At 45.2% G+C, this 18,124-nt stretch overlaps 1 protein-coding gene across 1 annotated transcript in view; it reads right to left on the reverse strand.

The window, feature by feature from the left end:
- LOC124805290 (myrosinase 1-like) overlaps positions 1 to 18,124 on the reverse strand; it is a 237,454-nt gene that overhangs the window by 188,623 nt on the left and 30,707 nt on the right. The window lies entirely within an intron of this gene.

The following is an 18,124-nucleotide window of genomic DNA, read 5'->3' on the forward strand; positions in this document are numbered from 1 at the left end:
AAAAACAATGGCTTTATGGCAGTGAATGCGTCCCCATCCGTTCTAGAACAGACGTGGTAATGGGGAAAGTGTTTCATCCCAAGACAGAGTGCCTGGCCTCCTCCCATGGTGTAGCCGGATCATAAGAAGCAGCATTCAATGATCCTTCACCATTTGAAAAGACGGCCATTTGGGAAAGGCCACATTTTTGCACCTTGATACGCTTCATGCGTCAAGCATCCGCCCTGACACCACCCGATCCTACCAGGGGCTCTCCCCATGGACGCCACCCAGCCACACCAAGGGCTGCCTGGCACAGAGGCTGTTGCCGGGAGTTCTGATGCTCAAAGAGGACAAGCAACCACTCCGTGGCATACATGAGGGAACAGCTCAAGTGTCAGTAGTGTGACCCCTGTGTTGTCAGGGGGCTCAGCCATATGGGTACACAACAGTCCCACCACACAGACTGGCTACAAGTGCTCGTGACCTATCAGGGTGGAAGGGGTCTGCAGTGGGGAAGGGAGAGGAGAAGGAAGGGGGGAGAGGAATCCACACCATAGATGCTAGGGAGTGAGTTCTTCGCCAAATGGCTCACACTAGAAAGAGGAAATTTTGAATTGGGGGTCAAAGCTCAAGTGGGGACCTAAACGCCAAAAAAGGTTGAAAGAACAGGCAAAGGGAACAAAATTGCAACCAATACAGGAAACCAGGTGGGTAACCAGTTCGGCATAAATCAGAAAGCCGTGAGAGGGAAAAGAGGGGGCAGCACGGAAGGAACGAGGAGAGGGTGGGAGGGAGGGCAAGGTGAAGGCATTGGCTGCAATAGCTCGGTGCCCCGCACACACGAGCACACGAAAGAACTGTGAACTCCATGGTTGGAGTGGTGGGGGGAGGGGGGTGGAGAGAAGATGGCTACATTATGATAGATTTTTCGATGTTAATGCCCACTAAAACACTAAGCTGTGATTGGCTGCCTCGTTTTAATAGAGTGGTTTGATTAGCCAGAGGCGAGGGGATGAGCAGGAAGAGGGAGGTGGGATGGGATGTTAGGAGAGGGGAAGGGTCGAGTTAAAGGGGGGTGAGGTTTGTCACGTGATGATGGTAGTGTCATATTTAATGGAGGTGTGACCTCATCACAGATATAAACGAAGTGCACTAGAATACTAAATGTAAACAAACAGGGCTAAGTAGTACGTAGATTATGCTACAGAACTTAGTTTATTTATAAGATATGAAGAGCAGATCATTATGATAATATGTGGACATCGATAATTGGAGTACCCGTTTACAATATTAATTATACAAGGAGGCCAATGAAATTTGTATAATTTTAAAGAAACTTTGTGTACAAAAAGTTTGTGTTTGCTTAGCTGTCAAGAGAGGTAAAAGGAAGCAGACGTACACTGAGGTGAGAGAAGCTATGGGATATCTCCCAATATAGTGTAGGACTTACGTTTTCCAGCGTAGTAAATCTGTGTGTCGTGGACTCATCAAGTCGTTGAAAGTTCCCTGCAGAAACATTGAGCCCTGCTCTCTTTATAGCCGTCCACAATTGCGGGGAAGTGATGCACGTGCAGATTTTGTGCACGAGCTGACTCTCAATTATGTCTCATAAATGTTCAATGGGAAACCTTTTCACGTGAATCAATTTAGTACTAACGACAGCTCAGCCATCGCACTGCCCTTTAGTACCTTATGTACGCGAAGCTACCGCCATCTGTGTACGTACATTTCGCTATCCCCATGACTCGTCACCTCAGTCTACACACCTGAAGAAAAGCTTTCTTCTGTGTGTCACACTGCTGCAACTTCTGCCACACGCACCGATAAGGAGCTATGGTAGAAATGACCCACAAAAGTATGAACGTTTCGTGAAATCGGATTCTACGGACATTCATGTTCAAATGTTTCAGATGGTCCGTTCGCATACCGCGCAGCTACTATGCTGCAACTCTAGGTCGTTGATGTTATCTGCAGTGAAAAACAAAACATCTTAGTCACGAAGCCTTCGAGGACAAAAGAGTCTTTGCATAAGTTTGTTTTTTGGCGTCGGTTTTTAGCCTTTCTTTGCCTAAGAGTACATGGAAGTAACTTTGTGTTCGTTTGCCGCCTAATTCTCAATTTCTTCATTTTGAATAGCTACGACTTCCCTTATTATATCTGTTTCAGTCTATGCCTCGAAGAGTAACACTAACTGTTCGTACTGAAAGAAAGAGCGAGACAGACAATTTTTGCGTAGACAAAGAAATAGAAGTAATGCGGACATTGATGAGGATTCTATTGTAGTTTTGAAAATATATTTCAATGTGCCCGAGCAAACTTCAAAAATGGTTCAAATGGCTCTGAGCACTATGGGATTTAACATCTATGGTCATCAGTCCCCTAGAACTTAGAACCACTTAAACCTAACTAACCTAAGGACAGCACACAACACCCAGCCATCACGAGGCAGAGAAAAATCCCTGACCCCGCCGGGAATCGAACCCGGGAACCCGGGCGTGGGAAGCGAGAACGCTACCGCACGACCACGAGATGCGGGCGAGAAAACTTCCAAATAATTTTAAGAGTTATAATTTGGTTTGACGAATTAATAAAGCGGATTCTGTAATGCAGAATATTTCGCATCTAAGGTTACTTTAAGCGGTACAACGGCATTCACGTTGTGTTGTCAGTAGGCAAAAGCTGATTTGCCACCGTTAACACAAAATTTATTTTTCGACGAACTGTATCAAGCACTCACTTTAAATGTTCGAACAATTAAAGAGAAATCAAAGATTTATTTCAGTAATATTTCGTCGCCACGGTGCTGTATTTGCTATGTTCAGCTCTGAGACTAAAATTTCGGCAAGTTTTACGTGGAGTATCACTTTAAGATACACATTTTTGTCATAGATAAGGTCCAATGACTTCTTCGTAAGGTCGTTCACAATGTTTTGCGCAGTTATATTTTTATGACATCGACAAAATTGGTCGAATTTTGATCTTAGGCGATACTAGTATACTTCATTCTGAGGAAGCGCGACGTCCTTCGGAGGGGCTTCGACGACATGGCATGTTTGGAACTTGATCGAACAGAAACAAGGTAACAGTGTAACCAATCATTGTCCACCGTCAGCAAAGAGGTCTTCTAAACGTATGCCCTGTTCTGTCAAATACAACCGAACACGTTGGTCAGGTGTGGTTCGTGTGTTTGTTATTGCGGCAGTCCTATGAAGTGCTAAACCCGGACGGGACGTCTGGGCCAACAATGGCTCAAATGGCTCTGGACACTATGGGACTTGACTGCTGAGGTCATCAGTCCCCTAGAACTTAGAACTACTTAAACCTAACTAACCTAAGGACATCACACACATCCATGGCCGAGGCAGGATTCGAACCTGCTACCGTAGCGGTCGCGCGGCTCCAGACTGTAGCGCCTAGAACAGCTCGGCCATTCCGGCCGGCTCCGGCCAACAGTGCCATACGATCATTTCATTTCATTTCTCAAAATATTGACCTAAGGCAATGATACATGCTATACAGCGATTTCAACTGGATTAGCCATTGTTACACTGCATTTGGTGCTCTGTTTTAAATTTCCCTCACCGGTAAAAGTCCAGAGGTGATAAATCTGCTGAGCGTGCCGTTCTGTGTTTCCCGAACGAGCGATTTAACGACCTCCAAACGTTCTGTTAAAGCAGTCTGCTATTATCTGCGCGAGGGATGGGGGAAGCATCCGTCCTATCAGTATCTTCGGTGGAATGTCTCCCAATAACTACGGCACGGTATCTGTTATGAGCTGTACTGTAGATACTAGTGGCTATTTGGAGTCTCATCATCATTAAGATAGGAAACAATAATACGATTCTCGAAGAGACCACATCACACATTGACCTCCAGAGGTCAGTGTCTACCCAATTCTCTCAGCCAGCATGGCTTTTCACGTGACTGTACTGTACTTGGTTGTCATAAAAATAAACCTGATGTAAACATAAACCCGGTGATTTGTCAGCTGCAGTAGCACACGTACACTGGTGGTGTTACGCTCTTGGAAGTAGGTCCTGCTTATGTTAACTGTAAATGAAACTAAGATATTCTAATGTATTAACGGCCGTCAACCTTTTTCTTAATCATACTTTAGCTATGTAGTTTTTATTTCAAAAATCGTATTCAAACGCAGTATCCGTACCCGATAACTGTGTTCTGATTGTCGTGCTGTTGATACGTACCGCTAAAATGGCTGACGCTGAGTTCTGCTCCGCAGTTAAACGCGCTCGTGAACACCGTTAAAAATAACCTGGAACATGTTATAAATTTTTTTTACAAGTTTGCAGATAAATTAGGCTTTGAAGTTTTCCGAGGAACTTTACTAAATAAACTTCAGTCGTTTTCTATAAAAGACCTGGTAAAGGAAATTAGATTATTTTGTTATCTTCCATGTTGAAGTTCCCCTTAATGTTCAAAACTAACGTCATGTGTTCTGTACATCCTTTATATATACTACAGGGATCGGTTTTTCTGTAAACAACAGTAAAGGTATATGGTAATGAATTCATTTTTATTCAGTTCTCACATATACAGTTTGATTCTTGAGATACAATTTGGTTCTAATATTCTGTACAGAGATGCATTTTTACACAATAACAAAAAGAAAATTCACCATTCGAAACATTTACAATTTTCAGTTATATACGAATAAATGTACACTAAAAACTGACACAGAGATGGTTTCATTCTTTCACTACAACAGCCCCAATAGTACCAGCTATACGATTATTACACAACACCAATTCTGATGAACAGTTCAGTATATAGATATATATCTGTGCACATATATACAAGTGTATACAGTACATATTCCTCACACACACATGGTTTGTATAAATAAATGCTTGCACTCGCACTCTATGCCAAAAACGTAATACTCTTCTGTGACATTTACATCCGTTGTAAGTCTCTCATTCAGTCCCCCACTCCCCTCTCTCTCGACAAGTGAACTGTGTGAGTACAGGAGAGTTTCAATCCCATCATGTCAAATGACCCTGTAATCATTATGAGACAACACGCTGTCTTTAGATTGCAGCACAGTGTATACCTTACGTCCTCTTGGTCGAATACCAGTTTGCTACATCATATGCCGCAGCGGGAATGGAACACCGCTGTGCAGCACTGCAAATAGTGTCTGATAGAGAAGCCTCTCAATGTCATGCTATACACACCCATAGCCTGCCTCCAGGTGGCACCCTGATAGAGAAGCCTCTCAATGTCATGCTATACACACCCATAGCCTGCCTCCAGGTGGCACCCTCCAATGTGGAATGTGCATACATTTTTGCTCGCAGACCTACAAATTCCACAATTGGCAATCATTAGGCTAATAACTGTTCTGTGGAATAATACTGTGAGGATTATTGACTATGTGTGAAGGACATCTAGTTATTCACTGTGGCACCTCATTACTTCATATGGGTTGCAGTTCTTCATCTTACAGATGAAGTTATCTTTATCCATATGAAGTAACTGACGGTCAGTGAAATGAAGTTTCACAAACTCATAACGAAAGTTGTACATGTAGAGTTTGGATAGGTATAGTATGCACCCCCCCCCCCCCCCCCCCCCCCATGAACCATGGACCTTGGCCGTTGGTGGGCAGGCTTGCGTGCCTCAGCGATACAGATGGCCGTACCGTAGGTGCAACCACAACGGAGGGGTATCTGTTGAGAGGCCAGACAAACATGTGGTTCCTGAAGAGGGGCAGCAGCCTTTTCAGTAGTTGCAGGGGCAACGGTCTGGATGATTGACTGATCTGGCCTTGTAACATTAACCAAAACGGCCTTGCTTTGCTGGTACTGCGAACGGCTGAAAGCAAGGGGAAACTACAGCCGTAATTTTTCCCGAGGACATGCAGCTTTACTGTATAATTAAATGATGATGGCGTCCTCTCGGGTAAAATATTCCGGAGGTAAAATAGTCCCCCATTCGGATCTCCGGGCGGGAACTACTCAAGAGGACGTCGTTATCAGGAGAAAGAAAACTGGCGTTCTACGGATCGGAGCGTGGAATGTCAGATCCCTTAATCGGGCAGGTAGGTTAGAAAATTTAAAAAGGGAAATGGATAGGTTAAAGTTAGACATAGTGGGAATTAGTGAAGTTCGGTGGCAGGAGGAACAAGACTTTTGGTCAGGTGATTACAGGGCTGTAAATACAAAATCAAATAGAGGTAATGCAGGGGTAGGTTTAATAATGAATAAAAAATAGGAGTGCGGGTTAGCTACTACAAACAGTATAGTGAACGCATTATTGTGGCCAAGATAGACACAAAGCCCATGCCTACTACAGTAGTACAAGTTTATATGCCAACTAGCTCTGCCGATGATGAGGAAATTGCTGAAATGTATGACGAGATAAAAGAAATTATTCAGGTAGTGAAGGGAGACGAAAATTTAATAGTCATGGGTGACTGGAATTCGTCAGTAGGAAAAGGGAGAGAAGGAAACATAGTAGGTGAATATGGATTGGGGGGAAGAAATGAAAGAGGAAGCCGCCTTGTAGAATTTTGCACAGAGCATAACTTAATCATAGCTAACACTTGGTTCAAGAAACATAAAAGAAGGTTGTATACCTGGAAGAATCCTGGAGATACTAAAAAGTATCAGATAGATTATATAATGGTAAGACAGAGATTTAGGAACCAGGTTTTAAATTGTAAGACATTTCCAGGGGCAAACGTGGATTCTGACCACAATCTATTGGTTATGAACTGCAGATTGAAACTGAAGAAACTGAAGAAAGGTGGGAATTTAATGAGATGGGACTGGATAAACTGAAAGAACCAGAGGTTGTAGAGAGTTTCAGGGAGAGCGTAAGGGAACAATTGACAGGAATGGGGGAAAGAAATACAGTAGAAGAAGAATGGGTAGTTCTGAGGGATGAAGTAGTGAAGGCAGCAGACGACCAAGTAGGTAAAAAGACGAGGGCTAATAGAAATCCTTGGGTAACAGAAGAAATATTGAATTTAATTGATGAAAGGAGAAAATATAAAAATGCAGTGAATGAAGCAGGCAAAAAGGAATACAAACGTCTCAAAAATGAGATCGACAGGAAGTGCAAAATGGCTAAGCAGGGATGTAGAGGCTTGTCTCACTAGGGGTAAGATAGATACTGCCTACAGGAAAATTAAAGAGACCTTTGGAGAGAAGAGAACGACTTGTATGAATATCAAGAGCTCAGATGGCAACCCAGTTCTAAGCAAAGAAGGGAAGGCAGAAAGGTGGAAGGAGTATATAGAGAGTTTATACAAGGGCGATGTACTCGAGGACAATATTATGGAAATGGAAGAGGATGTAGATGAAGATGAAATGGGAGATATGATACTGCGTGAAGAGTTTGACAGAGCACTGAAAGACCTGAGTCGAAACAAGGCCCCGGGAGTAGACAACATTCCATTAGAAGTACTGGTGGCCTTGGGAGAGCCAGTCATGACAAAACTCTACCATCTGGTGAGCAAGATGTAAGAGACAGGCGAAATACCCTCAGACTTCAAGAAGAATATAGTAATTCCAATCCCAAAGAAAGCAGGTGTTGACAGATGTGAAAATTACCGAACTATCAGTTTAATAAGTCACAGCTGCAAAATACTAACGTGAATTCTTTACAGACGGATGGAAAAAATGGTAGAAGCGGACCTCAGGGAAGATCAGTTTGGATTCCGTAGAAATGTTGGAACACGTGAGGCAATACTAACCTTACGACTTATCTTAGAAGAAAGATTAAGAAAAGGCAAACCTACATTTCTAGCATTTGTAGACTTAGAGAAAGCTTTTGACAATGTTAACTGGAATACTCTCTTTCAAATTCTGAAGGTGGCAGGGGTAAAATACAGGGAGCGAAAGGCTATTTACAATTTGTACAGAAACCAGATGGCAGTTATAAGAGTCGAGGGGCATGAAAGGGAAGCAGTGGTTGGGAAAGGAGTGAGACAGGGTTGTAGCCTCTCCCCGATGTTATTCAATCTGTATATTGAGCAAGCAGTAAAGGAAACAAAAGAAAAATTCGGAGTAGGTATTAAAATTCATGGAGAAGAAATAAAAACTTTGAGGTTCGCCGATGACATTGTAATTCTGTCAGAGACAGCAAAGGACTTGGAAGAACAGTTGAACGGAATGGACAGTGTCTTGAAAGGAGGATATAAGATGAACATCAACAAAAGCAAAACGAGGATAATGGAATGTAGTCGAATTAAATCGGGTGATGCTGAGGGAATTAGATTAGGAAATGAGACGCTTAAAGTAGTAAAGGAGTTTTGCTATTTGGGGAGCAAAATAACTGATGATGGTCGAAGTAGAGAGGATATAAAATGTAGACGGGCAATGGCAAGGAAAGCATTTCTGAAGAAGAGAAATTTGTTAACATCGAGTATAGATTTAAGTGTCAGGAAGTCGTTTCTGAAAGTATTTGTATGGAGTGTAGCCATGTATGGAAGTGAAACATGGACGATAAATAGTTTGGACAAGAAGAGAATAGAAGCTTTCGAAATGTGGTGCTACAGAAGAATGCTGAAGATAAGGTGGGTAGATCACGTAACTAATGAGGAGGTATTGAATAGGATTGGGGAGAAGAGGAGTTTGTGGCACAACTTGACTAGAAGAAGGGATCGGTTGGTAGGACATGTTTTGAGGCATCAAGGGATCACCAATTTAGTATTGGAGGGCAGCGTGGAGGGTAAAAATTGTAGAGGGAGACCAAGAGATGAATACACTAAGCAGATTCAGAAGGATGTGGGTTGCAGTAGGTACTGGGAGATGAAGGAGCTTGCACAGGATAGAGTAGCATGGAGAGCTGCATCAAACCAGTCTCAGGACTGAAGACCACAACAACAACAACAACAACAGTATGCACATCCCCAGATAGATAGGTTTGGTGAACTCTACTGCAACCTTTCCCATCTCCACACCAACAAAGTACTCAGCGAATATTGTGAAAAATTTAAAATTAGGTCTGGCAAAGCATTTTCTTATGCCCCAGCGCTCAGCCCACCATTGAGTTCTGATCAATATTTAACGATGTTCCCTCAGATTCTCCAGTGTTTTGCCAAAAACTGAATTAATCAATAATTTAAAAAATCTTTGTCAAAGTCACATCGCAGAACCTATATTTCATACTCAAACCAATCAGCCGGGGGAATACCTTGAAGGAGGTAGCCCAGGTGAATAAACCAGCCCCGTCCCAATCTGAGACACTGCAGGAGATTATTTACTAGCGTAATGTTTTTCGCTTGCTTCCAGATTGTCATCAGTTTTAGGTTGGAGCCTCCTTGTGGAACTAGTTGCTCCAGAACAGTGGCAAATCAGGGTGTGCCTCATGCATTCTAATAGTGTATGCGAGTTCTGCCTCCACCACATATCCCACACATCAGAATCAGCCGCCAAACCCTCGATCTTTGCCATCCAAGAACATGGTGTAACTCGAATCAAGGTATGCATTGAACATGTCACCCATCCGTGGGTTATTTGCCTTGGCTTGATTCTGGACATACTGACAAACTCCTCCATGGATACCTCGTCAAAGAAAAGAAGCATGTCAGCACCTGTCAACTTCGTTTTCTTGAGCATAGCGTCCCTAGACAGCCCAGGTCCTGTGTAATAAAAGGTGGGATCCAATAATTTGAGATCATGGATAGATTCTTGAATTTCTGTGAAACATTCACGAGCAAGCGTGCATCTGTGTCCCTGTAAACCTACGCATTCTCTCCTAAGGAGTAGGTGTTGAATTTCCACCAGACATTCACAGCATAATCGAACTCTGCATCCATTATGGCATAGCCTGTAAGGTCACTGGAGAATGCAGTTATGTCAGATAGTCTGGTTTCGTCGAATTTTGCCATACTATCCAGATATTCATATGGAAGACCCCTTTCCTAGTCACATGTTGAAACTTTTTCTCATTGGGAAATGCAGCTCGAGTGATGTGCATATCATCTTGAAGCAGAGTTTAACAAGTTTCTGGAGTGAGGCCTCTGTAAAACATAGCGAGTCGTGGAATTGCAGCGTTATTCTTGGTGTAATTTGTCTGGAGAATGAAATATTTCTCGACAGTCTCCGGTAGGACAATGGCCTGATCTTTCTCCATACCGAAATGAGCCAAGTGCTCAGCAAGAAAGCGAGCGTCATACACACTTAAATAATAAAAGAAAACGGGTATGTGTCGTGGTAATTGATACCTCAAGTTACATGTATTGTGAACTGCGCCACGGATCTTCCCCCTAAGATGACAATGGCCCCTGTGTAATGGCAGCCCATAAATATGGCAGTCAACCCCTGCATGCACAAATCTTCGTTCTCTTTGGATTTGGTCATGGGTACATTTCATGCTCAGTGAGAAGCCAAACCACAGGATTATCCTCGACATAAAATCAGTATTGGTTAAGACTCTAATCATAGGATGGTAACACTTGATATGCTGCTGCATATTGTACATGTTTTTTGTGAGGCTGTAGTGACACCTTCACATCGGGTCACAGGAGCGAGGAGGCATTGAAAGTCGGCATACACCGCTTCTGATAGTGAGCACCTTAAACGTTATGAATTTATTTTCCTCAGTAGGTATAACAATACATACCAGGTCTTTGGAAGCGCTATAATCTAAATGCTTTGCTAATAACTTGTCTGAGCAAAAAGCATTAATACACATTAAGCAAATATGCTGTTTACCATTATTTTTACTAACTTGGGAGTAAATGAGTTGGAACATGTGCCTAATCGAATCATAATGATGTGTCTTCATCGCAGAATAGCAGCATTTCACATGCATGTTACGCTCACCTGCAAATTTTGAGAAATGGGTCCTGCGACTATATGCTGTTCAGATCATCTGACTCATTTCTTCAGACCATAAACATGAACCAATACTCCAGTATTCTGTGCCTCAAATTTAAGTATTTCCTGGATATTGACAGGGAACTCTATACTGTCAAAGTTATAACACTTATGAATATCAAGGTATCTATCGTATTGAAAGAAATTTCCATGTAATTCCTTTCACTAGCCATGACTGACCATGCAAAACAAGCCCCATCGTGCTCATTGTTCAGATTAATTCATGCATTCTTATCAGCTATATTCTTAGGAATCAGGATATAGTTGAACCCTCCATTTACAGGATCATAGACATGTTTATGGGTGTCAAGGTGTAGTATGTGGATGAGTGCGACTCTGTAACTTCCATCTCTGAAAACCAGTCCAATGTAGCACGCAAACGGACTCTCAGAAACACTTTGTGATCGATGTGCTCTGTGATATCACGCCATTTTCCCTCCAAAGATTGTGAAGGCTTGTCTCTTCAATGACAGAGGTCTGTTTTTTTTTTGGGGGGGGGGGGGGGGAGTATGTGTGACAGTTCCCTGGACAGCACTGCATTTAATGGTGAAATACCATGGATCATTAACAACCTAGAGGAGCTCCATTTCAAGAACAGGGAGGTATGCTTTCAGAAACGCTGCAGGGTCACGGTACCCTTCTACTGGGTTCTTGATACTAATGAAGAAAATTCGCTCCTCTGAGGCGTTCACAATCACTGAATATTCTAATTGCAGTATGACCTTACTAATCTGATATTCTTAAACAAAAGGACAGGTGAGAGAAATGCTGCAAGCCACAGGATCGCTACTGTTACTATGACTCCAACTGAACGATGACAACGACGCTGTATCTGGCTGCAGTAATGACGATGGCTGCTTGGAGGAGTAGGGAGGTGCATGAACCTTGTGGTTTAGGCAAGAACATGGGGGGAGGAGATGGTGTGTGGCCCCAGTGAGCAGCCTGGCTGTGGAGATGATTGTTGCCACAATCCTGAGCCAGTTGGCATAGGGAGAGTGGTCCTTGGACGCCAGAACAGTGCTGGTGTGGGGGGGAGAGGCAGCAGTGGTGGTGGCGGCTGCAGCTGCCACGGCTTCCCTGGCAGCAAAGAGCGGCGTCTTACCTGCCTGTGCGATGAGCACAGGACCACGTCTTGTTGGTTGTTTCTTCACCGCCCCCTGTACCTGCACCACAAAGTATTGTGGTGAGACACTTGCTGGAAGAAGAATAACGAAAAAACTAAGTACAGTATTCTAGATACTGGATGCTGCTGCTGCTGCTGCTGCTGCTACTACAGCAAGGCAATGAAGAACACTGATTATATGAAAGCAGCGTCAGTGCATTTAAAAAAAAATTACTTGTATTGCTCTGGCTGCATGATATCCACCACCATCTATGGCACCTCCTCATGCCGATGCATGTCCCTCTCCATCTACTCCACCCTTTCTAACATGTAATCATTCTCGCCCAAAACACGCTGTATACATCGATCCAGCTTGCTGAAATCACCTACAACAGCAACATACTGATTTAATAATAAAAAAAAAGAAATACACACAAAACTAAAAAAAAATTTTTCGGAATATACACTTACCCAATAGCTGTGACAGGGAGGAATCACAACCTTCATTGCTCCCTCCCTACTCCTGCTCCTCGAAATCACCAACTACAACAAAGGATAAGCCTCAGACAACAATGTATTACACATACAAACAGCAGTATGATGAAGAAAATATGTACTTATAATGCTGCTGCTGCTGTTGCCTCAGCTTCCAGCTGTTTCACTGTTTCATGGATATGTGCTGAAACAATAAGGAGATATGAATTCAATACTACGGAATTCTTAGTGACAGAACCGTGAGCCAAAAAGTTATCAATTTGAATATGTACTTACCAGGTAATTCTACTTACCTAGGGTGTTTCCCATTAGCACCACTGCTACCGCTGGCTGAACGTCTCTTCTTGTAATGTAAGCGAGTAATGCATAAGCAAACAAAGACTGAGAACATCGATAAGTGCACAGACAGTCTGATACATCCACGGACAATAGCAGAATGGCAGAATGAGGGCGAGTGGAGAGTTTGGGTGGGCTTTATATATGTTCACTGATTCAGTATTAGCCAATAGGAACACAGCATTCTGAGGAGGGATGAAAACCTCCATCTGTGTGTTTGTACACTGGTTCATAGAGATGTTCACACAAACAGGAAGTAACTAAGAGAGAGAGAGAGAGAGAGAGAGAGAGAGAGAGAGAGAGAGAGAGAGAGAGAGAGAGAGAGAGAGAATATACTTGTGGTTCCACAGGAATTTCCCAATCAAAGGGATGCTGCCAGGAAGTAACCACTTGATACAGTGCACAAGTTCTGAGGAGTAGGGTTTTCTCAGAATTATAGGCTATCCCCATAGGGTCATAAATCAACCTTCAGGATGTCAAAACACTTAGTGGAACAATAGGTTAAGGGGAGGGGGAGTGGAGTTATTCACCCATGGATATATGCAACCTGCACAAACAAAAAGTGGGACTGATGACCTCGCTGTTTGGTCCCCTCCCCCGATTCAACCAACCAAAAAGGTCCATAACTCTTTACCCTACTACTCATGCGAGAGGGTATGTCCCACTGTTCATGGTATTAGGGATTTTTCCCTTTCTATTCACGTGTGGTATACGGAAAAAATGATTGCTTAAATGTCTCTGTGCGCTCTTTAATTAGTCTAATTTTGTTTGTGAGATCCCTATGATGATGTCTGGTTTGTGAGGCGCTGAACTGCGCGGTCATTAGCGCCCGTACTAACTCCAAATTTTTAGAGAGTCGATTTTTTTGTTTTTTACACAGTCCAATCTAGTCGTTGTCGTGAGGTCCCTATGAGAGCAATACACAGGGGTTTACAATATATTAGTGGATCCATCACTTAAAGTTGGTTCTAGAACCTTTGTGAGTAGACTTTCATAGTATACTTTTAGGACATATGTTCTAGCGTCTGCCAGATCTGTTCTTTCATGACTCTCCTATGGGTCGAACAAGCCTGTGACTATTCGTGCTGCCGTTCTTTCAGACCACCTGTTAGTCCTTTCTGGCACAAGTCCCACACACTTGAACAATATTCCAGGATGAGTCGCATGAGTGTTTCGTATGCAGTGTCTTTTGTAGACTGATTGCATTCTACTAATGAACTGCAGTCTACCACCTGCTTTAGCTATGACAGACCATACGATCATTTCAGTTCATTTTCCTACAGGTTGTTAGACCCAGGTATTTTTATAAATTGACCAATTCCAAATGTGAACCAATTACGTTATACTCATAGGTTACTACGTTTTTTTCATTCTCTGAATTGTACAGTTTTACATTTAGGTATGTTTAAAGCAAGTTGTTAATCTTTGCACTACTTTGAAGTCTTATCAAGATCTGAATGACTATTTGTGCTGCTTCTTTCTGACATTACTTCATTGTAGCTAGGTACATCATCTGCAAAAGCTGAGATTACTACAGTGGGGGGGGGGGGGGCGCAAATAGATGTTAGAAATTTTTGTCTATTACGACATAATATGGGTTTTTTTTTTGGTGGGGTTTAAGGGCGCTCAACTACTGAGGTCATTAGCGCCCAGTCACTGTTGTTAGAGCACATGGAATCTAGTAAAACTCAAGGGGAGGGGAGGACACCAGAAAGACCAAACAAAGATGTAGATAAAATAAGTAAAAAGGTTCGATGTCTTTGGACAAGCCAGTCTAAGTTATAAAACGCAGAACACGAGCAGCTGCTCGAGCGTCATCAGCTAAAATATCCGGTAAAGTAGATGGCAGGGACAGGACAACACGAGATTGACTAAAGCGGGGACACGACAATAAAACATGGCACACTGTTAATGCCTGACCACAAGGGCACTGCGGGGCTGGGTCACCGGAGAGCAGGTAGCGGTGGCTAAACCGGCAATGCCCAATCCGCAACCTGATCAGAAGGACCTCCTCTCGCCGAGATGGTCGGGCAGAGGTTGTCCAAGCAGTTGGGAGCGGTTTTACTGCCCGGAGCTTGCTTCCTTGGAGGGATGACCAAGCATCCCACCACAACGACACAAGCCTCTTACAAACATCCCCACGAACGTCAGATGACGGGACACAATGGGAGGCTGGCAGAGGCAGGAGGACTGCAGCCTTGGCTGCAGCATCCGCAGCCTCATTCCCAGGCACTCCTACATGTCCGGGAACCCACAGAAAGCTGACAGGAGAACCATTATCAGCGAAAGAATGGAGGGACTGCTGTATCCGTTGAACTAAGGGATGGACCGGACAGGGAGCTCCAAGGCTCTGAAGAGCACTGAGTGAGTCAGAGCAGAGTACATACAATGATCGGACTATGGACCGATACAAGCGAAGCAGGACAGTGCGATCCGCCCCCCAAGATGAACCACTAAGAACTCTGAGGACATTAAGGGAACGTGTACAACGGGCCGCTAAATAAGAGACATGCGGAGACCAACACAGTTTTCTGTCCAACGTGAGCCCTAGAAACTTAGTTGTTTCCACGAATGGGAGAACAACGGGACCGAGATGTAAGGATGGCGGAAGGAACGCTTTATATCGCCAAAAGTTGATACAAACCGTCTTCTCTTCAGAGAACCGGAAGCCATTTGCCACGCTCCATGAGTATAGGCTGTCTAGACAACGCTGAAGGCAGCGCTCCAGGAGGCATGTTCTTGGGCACTGCAGTAGATTGCGAAGTCATCGACAAAGAGAGAGCTTGAGACATTAGGTAGAATGCAATCCATAATTGGATTGATCGCGATGGCAGAAAGGGCTACGCTCAAGACGGAGCCCTGAGGCACTCCGTTCTCCTGGAGGAAGACGTCGGACAATACAGAACCCACACGTACCCTAAACTTTCGATCCGTTAAAAAGGAATCAATAAAAAGGGGCAGGCGACCGCGTAGGCCCCACCTGTGCATAGTGCGGAGGATACCTCCTCTCCAATAGGTATCATAAGCCTTCTCCAAATCGAAGAACACGGCTACCGTTTGGCGCCTTCGCAAAAGTTGTTCATGATGAATGTCGACAAGGTCACAAGGTGGTCAACAGTGCAGCGGCGGCGGCGAAAGCCGCATTGGACATTGGTAAGTAGCAGTCGAGATTCAAGAATCCAAACTAACCGAGTATGAACCATGCGCTCCATCAGACACAGCTTGTAAGAGAAATGGGGCGGTAACTAGAAGGAAGGTGTCTATCCTTCCTGGATTTGGGTATAGGAACAACGACGGCGTCACGCCAACGCATGGGGACCTGACCTTCGGTCCAGACGCGATTGTAGGTACGAAGAAGGAAGCTTTTGCCCGCTGGAGAAAGGCGGGCCAGCATCTGAACGTGAATGGCATCTGCCCCGGAGCAGAGGACCGGGACAGTGCAAGCGCACGTTCGAGTTCCCAAATAGTAAAGGGGGCATTATAAGTTTCCAGATTCAGCGAGTGGAAGGAAGGTCGCCGAGCCTCTTCTGCCTCTTTCCTGGGAAGGAAGGCAGGGTGGTAATGGGCGGAGCTTGAAACCTCCGCGAAAAACCGGCCAAAGGCGTTGGAGACAGCCACAGGATCAACGAGGACCTCATTACCTGAGGTCAGGCCAGGTACCGAGGAGTGGGCCTTAATGCCCGACAGCCGGCGCAGGCCACCCCATACGACAGAAGAGGGAGTAAAACTGTTAAAGGAGCTGGTGAAAGAGGCCCAACAAGCTTTTTTGCTGTCTTTGATGACTCTACGGCATTGCGCTCGGAGCCGTTTGTATCCAATACAATTCGCCAACGGAGGATGGCGGCGAAAGGTGCGTAAAGCACGTCGTCGAGCACGGATAGCGTCTCTACAAGCCTCGTTCCACCAGGGGATGGAAACGCGACGTGAAGAAGTGGTAGTACGAGGAATGGAACGTTCGGCAGCATTGATGATAACAGCCGTGAGGTATTCGACCTGACTGTCACAACTGAGAAAATCGTGGTCCGGAAAGGTCGCCAGGGAGGAGTAAAGTCCCCAGTCAGCTTTCGGTATGTTCCAGCTCGAAGGACGTGGGGATGGGGTGTGGTGCAGGAGACAAACAACACAGGGGAAGTGGTCGCTCGAATAGGTGTCAGAAAGGACATACCACTCGAACCGATGGGCAAGAGTGGTAGAACAGAGTGAGGGGTCCAAGTGGGAGTAGGTATGAGTAGAGTCCGAGAGGAAAGTCGGGGCGACAGTATTGAGGCAGACAAGATTGAGATGGTTGACGACATCTGCCAAGAGTGAGCCTCTTTGACAGGATGCAGGAGAGCCCCAAAGGGGATGATGGGCATTGAAGTCGCCAAAGAATAAAAACGGCGGGAGAAGCTGAACAATCAGGTGCATCATGTCAGCCCGACTAACGGCGGATGACGATGGAGTGTAGATGGTACAAACTGAAAAAGTAAAAGCAGAAAGAGTAATACGGACAGCTATTGCTTGGAGTGGGGTGGTCAATGGGATGGGATGGTAATAGACATCGTCCCAAACGAGCAACATGACCCCACCATGAGCTGGGATACCGTCCACAGGGATGAGGTCATACCGCTCCGAGGTATAGTGGGTAAAGGCAATACGGTCAGTCGGGCGCAACTTGGTTTCCTGGAGACCAAGGATGAGCGGACAGTGCAGGCGGAGGAGCAGTTGTAATTCCTCCTGATCAGATCGAATACCTCTTATGTTCAAATGTAACAAGGCCATCGCTAGTCAAAAAAGAGGGGGAACGAGACGGGGGAAGAGCTGGTCACCTCGACGACAGTGGAGGGCCAGGTTTCGAGGGAACAACGCTACAACCGGCGGGAGGCGGATCCTGTTCCATCGAGTCGTCGCCAGCTGCGGCCGCTGTCCCTGGTGGTGTAGGAGGGGCATCATCATTTGCCGACGAGAGGCCAGCTGAGCGCCTGGCAGCAGAGCATCCCGGCGAAACTGAGGACGGCCGGGAGCAACGACTCACGGATGGAGCGTCAGACGAAACGCGCCGGGGTGGAGAGGGGGATAGAGACTTCTTCTTGGGGGCCTTCTTGGAAGTCCGAGGAGGCACAGGGGTGGTGGGCTGGACCCGAAGAAGGTCCTCACGTGCGGGGTCCGTTTTGGAACGCCGGACCTCGGAAGCTGGGGTCCGGAACGATGCCCCGATGGACGCCTGAGAAGAGGATCGCTTCTCAGGCGGCGGGGGGGGGGAGGAGGAGGAGGAAGGGTGGCCCCTCGGGCAGAGGGGGCGGGGGCCACGGGGGAGGAGGATTTGGAAGGGAGGGATTTGGGAGGCAGAGGCAGAGACCCCGGATGGGGGGAGGAGGTG

This window comes from Schistocerca piceifrons, chromosome 7 (assembly GCF_021461385.2).
Source record: "Schistocerca piceifrons isolate TAMUIC-IGC-003096 chromosome 7, iqSchPice1.1, whole genome shotgun sequence".
Lineage (NCBI taxonomy): Eukaryota > Metazoa > Arthropoda > Insecta > Orthoptera > Acrididae > Schistocerca > Schistocerca piceifrons.